The following is a 12,097-nucleotide window of genomic DNA, read 5'->3' as shown; positions in this document are numbered from 1 at the left end:
CCAGGAATTCTTCCAAACAAATCGATGTATATCAGGCTCTATCTAAATTAGTTATAAATTTTCCCTAGCATTCGACTTACATCAAAATTATTTACTGCATATTATTTTTCCCTTTGAAGCAAACAACTCTTTTAAAAACAGATTCTTGACGACTTCATCCCTGATTGAACAAAACCCAAGTCTCAACAATGCGTGTACAAGTGTAATGGACAATGCATGTACAAGTGTAAGGGACAATTATCAGATGAAGAAATTAATTCTGTGTCTCTGCATTTAATTATTTATAACTCTAAATTAAATAAAAATATGGCCAAGAAACACGCAGATTCTTTCCATATTTGATTTTATAATAACACGTTCTCCATTTAATAATGAGTTTATTTTGAGAATAGAATTCATTTATAAACTTAATCAAATAAAGCAAGAGATTCTGACTCTTACTTTAGAAATTTCGTCTAATCCACCTGAGAAATCTCACACGAACTCCACGTCCTTCTCGAAAGCACCAAGCGTGTGTAATTACGACCACCCAGTGGCGAATTGATCATGGCCGCTGTCGGAATGTCGGCGACACCCTATGAAAAACGTTTGCCGCGTAACTTCTTCAATTATCCCCCATCCCTCGCGACGTGGAATCAAGGCCGAGTGCATACCCAACTCCCTGCTCGTGATGCGACGTAATTTAATTTTTTACCGTCCTCCAATGGTGAGTATTAGGGGTGTCAAAAAGTTGACGGAGGCGCCAGCCATCGGCAGTTTTAACCGAAAAGTAATAGAAACGTTGAGTTCGCTTCCAAACTTCCCAGTTTGGCTTTACGAGTTCGATCGCGGCCAAGTTCGAGACAAGGGAGAAATTCTTTTTTTTATCGTTTCGCGGCCAACGTGTAATAAGAAAGTTACTGGCCCCGTATACGTGTACTTAAGAGTTTTTATTGGCGCGGAAACTCCGTTCCAGGAAATCGTTCACAAGATTTACTCCTCCGTTTATGTATGATGCCGATTTCTCAAAGGATTCTTACTTTGTGGTTGAGTAAATGTTTCGTTCTTGGTTAGAAGAGTTCTTCTCTCGATTAATTTTACTGTGCAAATATTTAAGATCATAAGAATAGCAGAAGGATTCATAAGAAATTTTGTGCTGAATTTAAAAGGAATGAAAAAATAAAATAGATATGATTGAGTTAGTGAATGTGGAAGTGAAAGAAAGAAGGAAAAATAGAGTGTGAAAGGAAAAGAAGGGAGTAGAAATGTAAAGATGTAAAGATGTAACCCCAAGAGTATCAATAAACAATATACAAAATGAAATAGATATTAAAAATACGCCCAATAAGTACAAGAATAAAAAATAAGGTACGGTGAAACTAAAATAAAATCATCAATACTTATTCTATAATAGAGCTACTCAATTATGTAAGAAATTTAAAACTTAGTTTAATGGAATAATTTCTATTATGGAAATATTAAAGAAGTGTAGATTTTGTTTTTTTTTCATTTCAATTAGTTGTCCCGTTATTCGAGTCCACGAGAAAATTTCAGAAAAACATTCCCAATATCATGAAACGTGAACATGAATGAAATAAATGGCGATGGGATTTTACATTTCATTGTTTAACTTTTACGAGTTCGAAATGTAAGCAATCTCTCCATGCACATTTGATAAAAAAAATTTAATTTCGGTATATCCCGTCGATCGGGAAGTATCGAGGATACTGGATTAATCTCGATGTAGTCGGGTTGTCAATATTTATATTTTTGTTTTGTATTATCTCGGCGATATTTAATCACCATTCGTAAACATTTCATAATGTGAAAATCACGCAACCATCCTTTAACAATTTTTCGATGAAAGACATGAATAATAAGTGGAATCTCAAATTGCAAATTGAAAAAAGAGTTACAGCAAAATAATACTGTACTCGTTGATAGATTTATATCACAATAATAAAAGAAAAAGAGCAACTGTTACAAAGTGACAAAATCAGAAGGTATGAGTGTATGCATTGAAAATGGCAACTAGAAATCCCAGAGATCTAGTTATCCCTTGAGGATCTTCGAGAGTAGAGGGTTCTAATCGTTACTCTGGGCACCAAGTACATTCTCTAATTACGTTAGGGGTCGTAACTCCGACAGTTATGAGAGCTTCTCCGAGTAGCACCCTTTATCTACATCTGAAAATTCAATGAAAGAGGCAGAAGCCACGATGGAGGAACATGCATGAAATAATTTTTTAAAAAGCGATCAGTGATTCAGATCTTTAATTTGTAGGTCAAGTACTCTAAATAAATCATTAGTAAACAAATTACAGTGCTGAAAACGATTAAAATGATGTAATTGAATGTACAGAATATTAAAATTGTGCAAATAAACATTCTTTTAGTTGATATGGTTAATACTGTTTCGACAATGAAATATAACAATCATAAATAGAAGTATAATTAATTTTTGAAATACATTTGAATACATATTTTTACGTATTTTAAATGATTTCAGCAGCGTATCAAGAATTGCATTATTAATTTATTTATGTGATCATGCGTACGTTCGAGAGCACCCTGTATAAAACACTGGCATTAATAACTGGACAGATTTAACGTCATTATAATACATTAACGATTCCCATACTGGGAAGACCTTTCCGTGCATTTAACTTGTTAATTAGCCGTCAAAATTTGATTACAGAGAACCGAGGAACGTATATGCGGACCATAAGTGTGTGCAAATATAGAACACGTTGCTATGCACCCAGTGCTGGGTGAATTTCGAATGGAAGCCATCGGAATAGACGTTTGAATGATTCCCTCTAAATAGTACCTGTTTAAAATCCAATAATCAGATGATTCATTAAAACGGTGCTTTTGAAATATCTCGATTCCGAACAGGATCCAGTGTCTATATATACAGTGATCAAATGCTAAAATTAATATTCTTTGCACAATAAAAAAATCGTGTTTTTCTTAGAGTCTTTTCGTGGATTTAAGACGCTTTGGGAATAAGCTTCCCAATTATGGTAGGGACGATCTTCGACTTAATCCGCAATTAACCTGCGCCCAGGATTAAATTAGACGAATATCAAGACCAAAGTTAAAGGTTAGCATCCGCGACCTCGTTCTGGTCCTGCAAGGGTTGACGCTAATCGGGATACTCGGGGTAGCTTTATCCTCTCCGAAAAGGCCGTGTTTCCCAGATTTCACCCCTATATTTACCTCGGGCTCGGAATACATTCCTAAATCGATCCAAGATCTGAATAACGCATCTCGTACGCTACATATTATAAATATACCAACTCCCGATGATTGTATATTCTCAATTTCTTGCAAGAGATTATAGTGAAATTTCGTTTTGTATTCGTAGTGGAGGCGAAATGAATTTCAACACAAAATTGTATATTTTGATTAATGGAACGAGTGTGGAACAAATTCTCATTCAAATTATTGTGAAAACTAATTGCATGTTAGACAAACGTGTCTGTTATAGTTAAAACAAATTCCCTTTCAAACTAATTCCTCTTAATACCTAACTAATTCTACGTTTATCAAAAAAAGCTATACACCCAAAATAGTACTGTAAACAAAACTAAATTTTCCCATAATGCCATAATTCTTCACGTAGGTCTGCGAATATCGAAACTTTGGAAGTCGGTATATTTATGACACGCTGTATTAAGAACCTCCATCGTCCTGCTGGCAGCCTGCTCTATTACACCTGCTTCCTGCCCGTTGATCTCGTTCGACATTTCCCCGAACACGGTTGGAGGATTCCACGTGGCCCAAGACGAAGCCGGGAACTGCTATAATTTACAAGTTCGCGGTAACTAGCCCCCGAGAGATCGAGCAAACGCGATAAAACGAGCCAGATGATTAATTATTTAGATAAGGAAGGGCGCGCGAACCAGTAGCTGGCAAAATCTGTTTCCCACGGTGGACGCGAACCGAGAAATTTTCCTGGACACTGATGGGGGTAGAATAAGTTGGTAAAGAGATTGGGTTCGTCTACTGGCAGTTTCCCAAGTGGAATTTGCTCGCGGAAACATCGTCGTGAGCGTTTATGCGTGGAAATAGGACAGTTATGCGTATTCTAGTAGGTACGTGGTGAAAGTTCTTGAGATCGCCGCTAGATGGCTGGTATTATCAGTATCTATTCTCGCAAGGAGGGTTTGATGGGGGTACAAGAAGTATGGGAGATTGAGGTAAGTGGTAAGCAGTAGGGTAAGTAGGTATAACATAACAATTGATATTCGTAATATTATGTGCCCAATAGAGTGTACTTGAAATTTGGAAATTTGGTAATTATTTTGAAAATTTGTCGTGAGTTTGGTGTGATGATGTTGTTAATTGATCTCCGAAATATTGAAAATTTTGTGTTAGGAGCAAACATAAAATTCACAAAAATGTTTATATTAATACTAATAATCGTAATATTATGTGCTCAATAAAGTGAACTTGAAATTTGGAAATTATTTTGAAAATTTGACGTGAGTTTGATGTGATGGTGTTGTTAATTGATCTCCAAAATATTGAAAATGTTGTGTTAGGAGCAAACATAAAATTCACAAAAATTGCGACTCGAATAAATCGTTTCACACACAACCCTACAACTTGTTAAGAGTACCTAGCCTCTACTAAATCTATTCGAACGCCAGTCTCGGTTGTTTCGAGACGCTGTCGCCCTCCTTCGGTTCTTGGCTGAACCACGCTGCAAAAAAGTCGTGACCCAAAGATGCAGTCAATCAACCTAAAGAAGTCCTGGCAACTTTAGTCGATCTATACACTATATGTAAACAAAGTATAGAACAAGTGGCATTGTACAGGAACCAATAATAGAATAAATGATTTGAACGAGTTTGGAACTGATTTCAACTTTCCAAGTCGATAAGAATTTATGTTAAGAATTCGCCCAAGAACGTCCATGCGAAAATGAAATAACTTCGACAGAAGTTCTTGCAGATTCGAGAAACAAAAAACATTGGGTATGCATCAACGTAATAAAAGTCATAATTACTCGAATTCTTTCGCGTGGAACGTCCATGGAATTCAAATATGGACTTCTATGAACGTATTCATTGATTCCTCATTCTGACCTTAATTCATGTTAATGAATCGAAGTTTGACTTTGAACAGCGTATCCGTATTTACACGATAGACAAATTATTAGCATGCTAGATGGAACTCATCTCAAAATTCGACAAGCCTGTTATTGTATGCATCAACAAGTAGCGCGATTCCCCACAATTTGTTAGGTAATGAGGGAAGTTGTGTTAACTCGCATCAAAGAGTACGAAATTACTTTGATAATGTGCTAGATGCATCGTCGTAAGCTAAACTGCACTTCTATAGATCGACTAGAAACGGAAGGAATTCAATATCGAGTGTGGGGAAACTCGTTTTCTGTGAAATTCAAGTCTGACGTGCAAATCGTTCTGCGATTTCAGTTTATACTTTCGTAACAAGTGAAAGGGCTCGTATACCTTCGCGAAGATTTGTCGTTTCCTCGACTGTATCCTTGTTATTTGCATTTTCACTCGCCTAAATCTCATACATGTTTATGGAACAACATGACGCGTTGGCCATCGCTTCGTGGCGTTATGTCTAATCATCCGCATGAATATATATTGGAGACGAAATTTGGATTGTGCGCATCGTAAACAGATGTCCGTACAATAGTGAGAAAATTAGAGCCTGAATAATTTTAATGTCGTGACGAAAAAACCTGAACATGTATGCATTTAACCCTTTGCACTCGAGAGGTGACTCTCAGTCACCATTAGATTTTCTTTAGGTTTAATTTCGTGGAACTCGAAATGTCAATAACATGATTGTCGTTGAGGCAAAGGTGACCTAATTCTCAAATCTCAAATTAAGGATCTCATTTTCGAAGTTAATCTAAGCTTAACATTCGTGACAATAGAATGCTAAGAAAGCATCTCGAGTTGCTGATAGATAGCAGAAAAAAAGCCTGGAGTGCAAAGGATTAAGAATCTTTGTTAAATTTATACAATGTTTTTCTCTGATGCTTTGTACGATTTAAACGAACATAGTGAAACACATCAATGGATGGCGTATTCGTTTCAATATTTTGCAGACATCTCTCCGCCGAAAAGCATCAGAATTCGTCGGTCGATCGGTTTCAAACGCAGACCTTTGAGGGGCCAGACGGGATTCGATCACGAATTCTTATTAGGATGGCTCTGGGATACGGAACAGAAACGAATATGATAAATCTCTCGCTTTGAGGCGAAAGCAGTTTTGGATCACGCGGAAGAACTTTCCTGGCATCTGTATCCGATCTTTGCTTGCGCTTTCACTGGCGCGGACCCTCGGGCAACGTGCATTTCCCATTGGGCAAACGGTTTCATGCAAGACTTGTTTGCAATGCAACTTCAAACTTCAATCTACTCCACGTAGCTCTGCGACCACAATTGTTGGAATTAAAATAGCTTGTGTTTCTTGAAACGAGTGTTTTTCATGAAATTATTGAAGGTAAATATTATTTAGTATTATCTACAATATTAATTTCTTCTAATAATATGAATTTTTTTGCTTTCTGGTATTAATGTTAAATAATTGAAGTGATTGTTAAGTAATTGAATGAATAGATTATTGGTGGATGAGAACAACGTGACCCACTTCCTACGAAATAAATATTAATTATGTCGATTTACTTTCTGTTTTGTATAAATGGCAGGTACCATATATTTCGACGTGGATTTAACAATTATCCCGAGAGGTTTCAAGTCCTCACATTTAGTAGAGAGATTAAAATGTATAAAGCACTTTGCATACCATTAATGCAAATTGCCAGGCGGTGTCAAATCTCTTACAAAATATGTAAAATCTTTTCCTAGATACTAACGACAATTCAATGAACTTTCGAAATACCGTTCTTTTTCTTTTCTTTTCAAAGAAAAATTTCGCATTGTCGACACGTGTTCTCGATCCATCTACAGATATTGTACCCGGAATTGGCAGTTGGCGGGCCAGGAAAACGACCAGTGATAAATATTAAAATTCGCTCGACTCGTAGCTCAAGTTTCCCCGGTAATACCCAATAATGAGTGTCCGTGAACTAAAAATCTCCGATGCTCTCGTTTTCCCTTGAAAATGCGAAGCACTACGTCGGAAGCCTTTGAAATCCTCCCATGGTAATCCGAGGGTAAAAAATGGAGAACGGAAAGCGAGAGAGACGCACGAATAGAGTGGAAATTTGACGATCCGTGAAAATGTTTTGTAAAAAGAAAAAAAAAAGAAGAGTTCGTAAAATTGTCCCAGTCAAAATCGATGGTTATATATCTTTGGTATCTGATGGAAAGGGCTTACAGTCAGGCGCAGATATATTCGGGTATATCTCGAACGCTGCTTTCAGACTGAGTGATATTTTTTTAGGATAAATGTTCTGGGAGAAAATCGTAGATTGCATTAACTAAGCTACATTATAAATAGAAACTGAAATGTAGATAAAACTGAACAAAATTATTTCAACATTCATCTCCTATTTACTTTCTACAGAATCCAGAATTTTATACGACAGAATGTGTCAAGTAATACATACAATAGGATTAAATTATATATAAAATTCTAACAAAACCATTAATTTAAGATGTTAAGACAAGAATTTACATAAACCACGATTGAAGTAACACAGTCGTAGAAATATTTATAAAATGGACACTAAAATTAGAACTGTAATAGTTAATATTTTTTGTGCCATATTTCTCTACGTCTCACCACTTTTTTATCTTTCATTATATGCTCATACCACATTGAAATCTACTAGAACGTCAGATTTTTAGCCCTTCCTGTACCAAACGTCAAGGATAAACCCATAATCCCAGGAAGTATGAGTTCCAGGTTTGACGTCACGCGTAATAGACCGGTAGTTGGCAGAGCCTTCGTTTGAAAGTATCCCTTGGCTCGGGACGTTAGAAAAATCTATACGGTCGTCAGGACGATCCAAGAGATGACATTGACTCCACATCGATGTTCATCCTTTTCTTTGGTATTGTCCTTGCTCGATTCCCTTCCTTCGTTGGCTCACCACCCCCTTATTCTTCGCTCGGCAACCAGTCAGAACCGAATCGCGCACGTTTCCTAACGACTGTTTCATTGCTCGAATTGATACTACCCTCTTTTTATTTCCATTCCATTTTCCTGCTTTTTTTTATAACAAACTTTACTTCGTCTGCAATTTGTCCAACTTTTACGATTCCTGGGCCTTTTATGGGTTCCTCTACTACCTCGTTTAATTTGTCCGATGCACGAGGTAAACCGACCACGATTGGAATCTGAAGTGCTAGAGCTCTATTCGAAACGGAGATGGAATTTTAACCAGTATTCGTATCACGTACACATATTTTCATAATAAATTTGGAGTTTTCGTCGAATTTTATACATAATTTAATCCTGTTGCGAATACGTGCATACTTGTGACAAACTCTACGCTTCTACATTTTTATATTTAAAATTCTTCTTAGTTTATTTATACCATAAAATGAAAAATAATCGTTCATTATCAGGAACATTATTACATATCCAATTATGTTTGTGAATGTATATATAAATCCCTTTATGTTTTCATATAGAAAATTGTCCTCATTTCCCTTACATTCTAAAGTGGAAAAACAAATATTTACTTTCAGGATCGTTGTTAAATAACGAAATATAAATTGAAAACTAAATTATCGAATCCTGACATGAAAAATTGAAGAATTTTATATATAATAAAATTTAATCCTGTCGTGAATCTGTATGTTACTTGTCACATTCTCTTAAATCTCCTTTTATATTTTAATATCCAACAACGAAGAAAAAAAAATAAAACAACGAAAAAACAAAATATAAATTGAAAATTAAATTTTCTACACCCACCTTGACCTAAAAAATTACAAATATGCTTGCATCCCACAATATTCACATCCTCACAAAACATGTGCCTAAACAATAGGTATCAGAATCACGCGAGGCCAACTGTCCGTGACAGTCTCGAAAGCCTCAACCTCGATAAAAGGACAAAGAGAATCCGCGTCATACGATCCGCCCCTTCTAGTAAAACCTGTTCATCGAAAACAACACAGAAACGCGTCAGACTCGTCTTTTCCGGGGTGACTCACCCCAACACACCTACACACATGTCCGTTTGTACGAGCAATCCCTGCGCTTATTATTCGTTCGATTCCCGCGATACCAATTTTTCACATTACTCCTTTCCTTCTCTTCGGTTTCGTCAGTTTTACTGTTTCATCCCCTGTGCATCCCTTCCCTGGTGCTCGCAATTATTCCCGGGGATTCCCTCTTGCATTCCCTCCCCGGTGATTCCGTCGCAAACATTCATCAGCATTCTTTTTTTACACAGAGGCGTTGTTATTCCAGCGTCGCGTCTTCCATATTTTCCCCTTCGGTGCACAGCTTTTTCTCAGCGATTCATATCGTCTCCGTCGCCCTTTATTTACGTCAGGGCCTCGCAGCTCGTCCTTATTTATCTCTTATTCATCCCCTGGCTTTTTCTTTCCCTCGACATCGCTTTCTGTCCCTCTCCGGTTCATCCAACCGTCGCCCTCCCTCGGATTTTCCCCGTTTCCCAGTTCCATCTGCCACCCCTGGAGGATCCTCGCGTCCCCCTCGCTATTCCCACCCTCTCCATCTCGTTTATGTCTGTCCTTCTCTCACGTGGCGCCGCTATTGGCGTCAGCTTAGTATCACTATCCCGTTTCCTTCCTTACTTTTACTCTCGGCTTTCCGTTTCAGCTTCACGGGGGATCCGCCGTTTCCCTTCCACCAACCCCGTTGCTTCTCACTCGCCCCTGGCGTGCCATGGACACCCCTACAACGTTCCAGCAGGGATCTATCGCTCTTCGTCGACCTCTTCGACGCTACCTCAACTTGATCCCTCCTTCTTGCTCGCAGGTATCACGCGCATCGTGTGTTACACGGTATTTCCGTTCATCCTCTTTCGACACTATCACTTCCCCCTCCTTCTCGCTATCTCCAACTCGCCCGTTCTATCAACAAGCCCCCTTCTCCAGAATCTCTCCCCTTCTTTCCATTTTATTCATCCCTTTCCACAGCTCTCGACCAAACACTTTCTCTCCCTCATCCCCCATCCTCCACAGTGACCCCGCAGCTTCGAATCGCTTCTCTTTTTATTCTTTTTCCAATTTGCAATGCTTCCATTATGGGAGGGGAGGATATCAGGGGTATCGGGTACACTGTGATGCGCATAATTACGGTATTTATTGGGAGGAGGGATGCTGTGGCAATTTATGCTTTAATTATATAGCAGAGTTGGGTATGTTATTGTTTTAGTGACGAGTAACGAATGGGAAGTATCAATTTTTAAAAAAAAAATTGAATTTCTTTTCCAAAAATGATCGTTTATGGAATATTGGTTATAGAAACTAATCTTACTTGTTAAAAATGTCGTAGTTGAATTATTTTCTTGTAATAAATCCATATCTCTCCGATTTCAATCTTCTAATCCCCATACTGCATAATGTCACAAGTACCTGAGTTTCTTTGAAAGAATGTGAATAATTTAAGTAAAGACATACTTATCATTCTTGTCATTACAACTGGGAGTCTAGTTTCCAAGAATTGCAGTGTTCTGGAAAGTTTAGAAAAGCCTGATATACTCGAAGGATTTCGACACGTCCCCAAGAAAAATTCTCTGCTCTACCCGACATTTGCAGTTGCTGACATATCCCTACGTGTTTCCTGGGAACCACGAATAGGGTGCAGTACATAATAGTTTCGGTGTAAAAACACGAAAGCAGCGAATGATGCATTCGGTCCGCGCGTGACGTATCGTGTGTACCGACTATACTTTAGCGCTCGAAACTGCAACTTTCCGCAAACCAATTTTTCGTTGGCCCAATTCTGTAACTTGCAGCTACTGCTGGAAATTCGCTCGTGTTAACAGAAAATGGCAGCGAGGAAAGTTGAGCTTGTTATTCAATTCTTTTCACTTTATTCCGTGGACGTTGCTATTAAATAGACATCTATTTGCGTTGAACACTAATTGCAAAATAGATGCTTCATTTTTTATAGAATCTGAATTGGTTGATAGCTTATAATAGGAGACTTTGAAAAGTATTTCAAATATGAAAGTATTATTTTATTGGGCAATGAAGGATGGAAGGCTTATCTCGACATTATGGAAGCACCAGCGTCGCCAGCTAAGAAACAAGGACCGCGTTGTGCGCGAGGTAGATGCGCAGGAACCAATTCTGCGCGGGAACTAAATCTGCGCATCTACCTCGCGCACAACACGCTGCCCCTATTTTTCACCTCCCTAATGTTTCCAAATTAAATACGTTTCTACCAATTCTATGTACCATAAATTATACCAACACAAAGTGCGATTGGATCAACAGGAACACCCAAAAAACATCCACAACTCCAAGTTGTCAAATAAAACTCTCTCTCAGTTTCTTTCCAAGCGTCGTAGGTATAAATTATGCATGCAGGTTGTCGATAATGCACTCGAGAAATCGATTGCTCTATCGACGCTCTTCACGACTTATCGACTTTGAAATAAAATATGTGGGCAGGGTGGAGGTTACTAGGAACATAACACTCTCATTACTGGGGTCCCTCCCTGTTCGATTCTCTACGCCGTCTCAGCCTAGGGTTTCTTTCTCTGCGACCCTCTCGTCGTAGAATCGCTGCCATTTCCATCCATCTCACGCTACTGGGTGTTATACGACCCAACCCTCCTGCTTCGTGTCCCTGTCTTCGTCTATCGAAGCTGAGGAGCCTCACACATTCCTTCCCTTAGTACTATTAGAGGCGATACGTCTAATTTCCACGAAACAAACGTTTAAATACACTAATTCAATCTAGTAGTTTACCAGAAATTCGTGGAGTTTAGTATGACGACTTTGATGCAGTAACATGATATGTATGTACTGTCTGCGCGCGAGATGAATGCTACTGTCCACGACCTCTAGATATCGCAACTAATTCAAAATTCGGAATTAAGAGATCGCTTTATCTACTTACAGAGTTTCACATTTATAGTTTCACAATTTGTATAAAGTGTGGTAGTAGAACATACGATCATGACCAGTTCCATTCTTCTCGCGCGTGGACAGTACATACGTCAACCTGTT

General features: G+C 38.2%; 1 protein-coding gene across 1 annotated transcript in view; it reads right to left on the bottom strand.

The window, feature by feature from the left end:
• The window catches only part of LOC128886042 (uncharacterized), a 107,951-nt gene that overhangs the window by 84,952 nt on the left and 10,902 nt on the right, over positions 1-12,097 (bottom strand). The window lies entirely within an intron of this gene.

This window comes from Hylaeus anthracinus, unplaced genomic scaffold (genome assembly GCF_026225885.1).
Source record: "Hylaeus anthracinus isolate JK02 unplaced genomic scaffold, UHH_iyHylAnth1.0_haploid 11982, whole genome shotgun sequence".
Lineage (NCBI taxonomy): Eukaryota > Metazoa > Arthropoda > Insecta > Hymenoptera > Colletidae > Hylaeus > Hylaeus anthracinus.
This window is presented reverse-complemented; position numbering and strand designations above follow the sequence as displayed.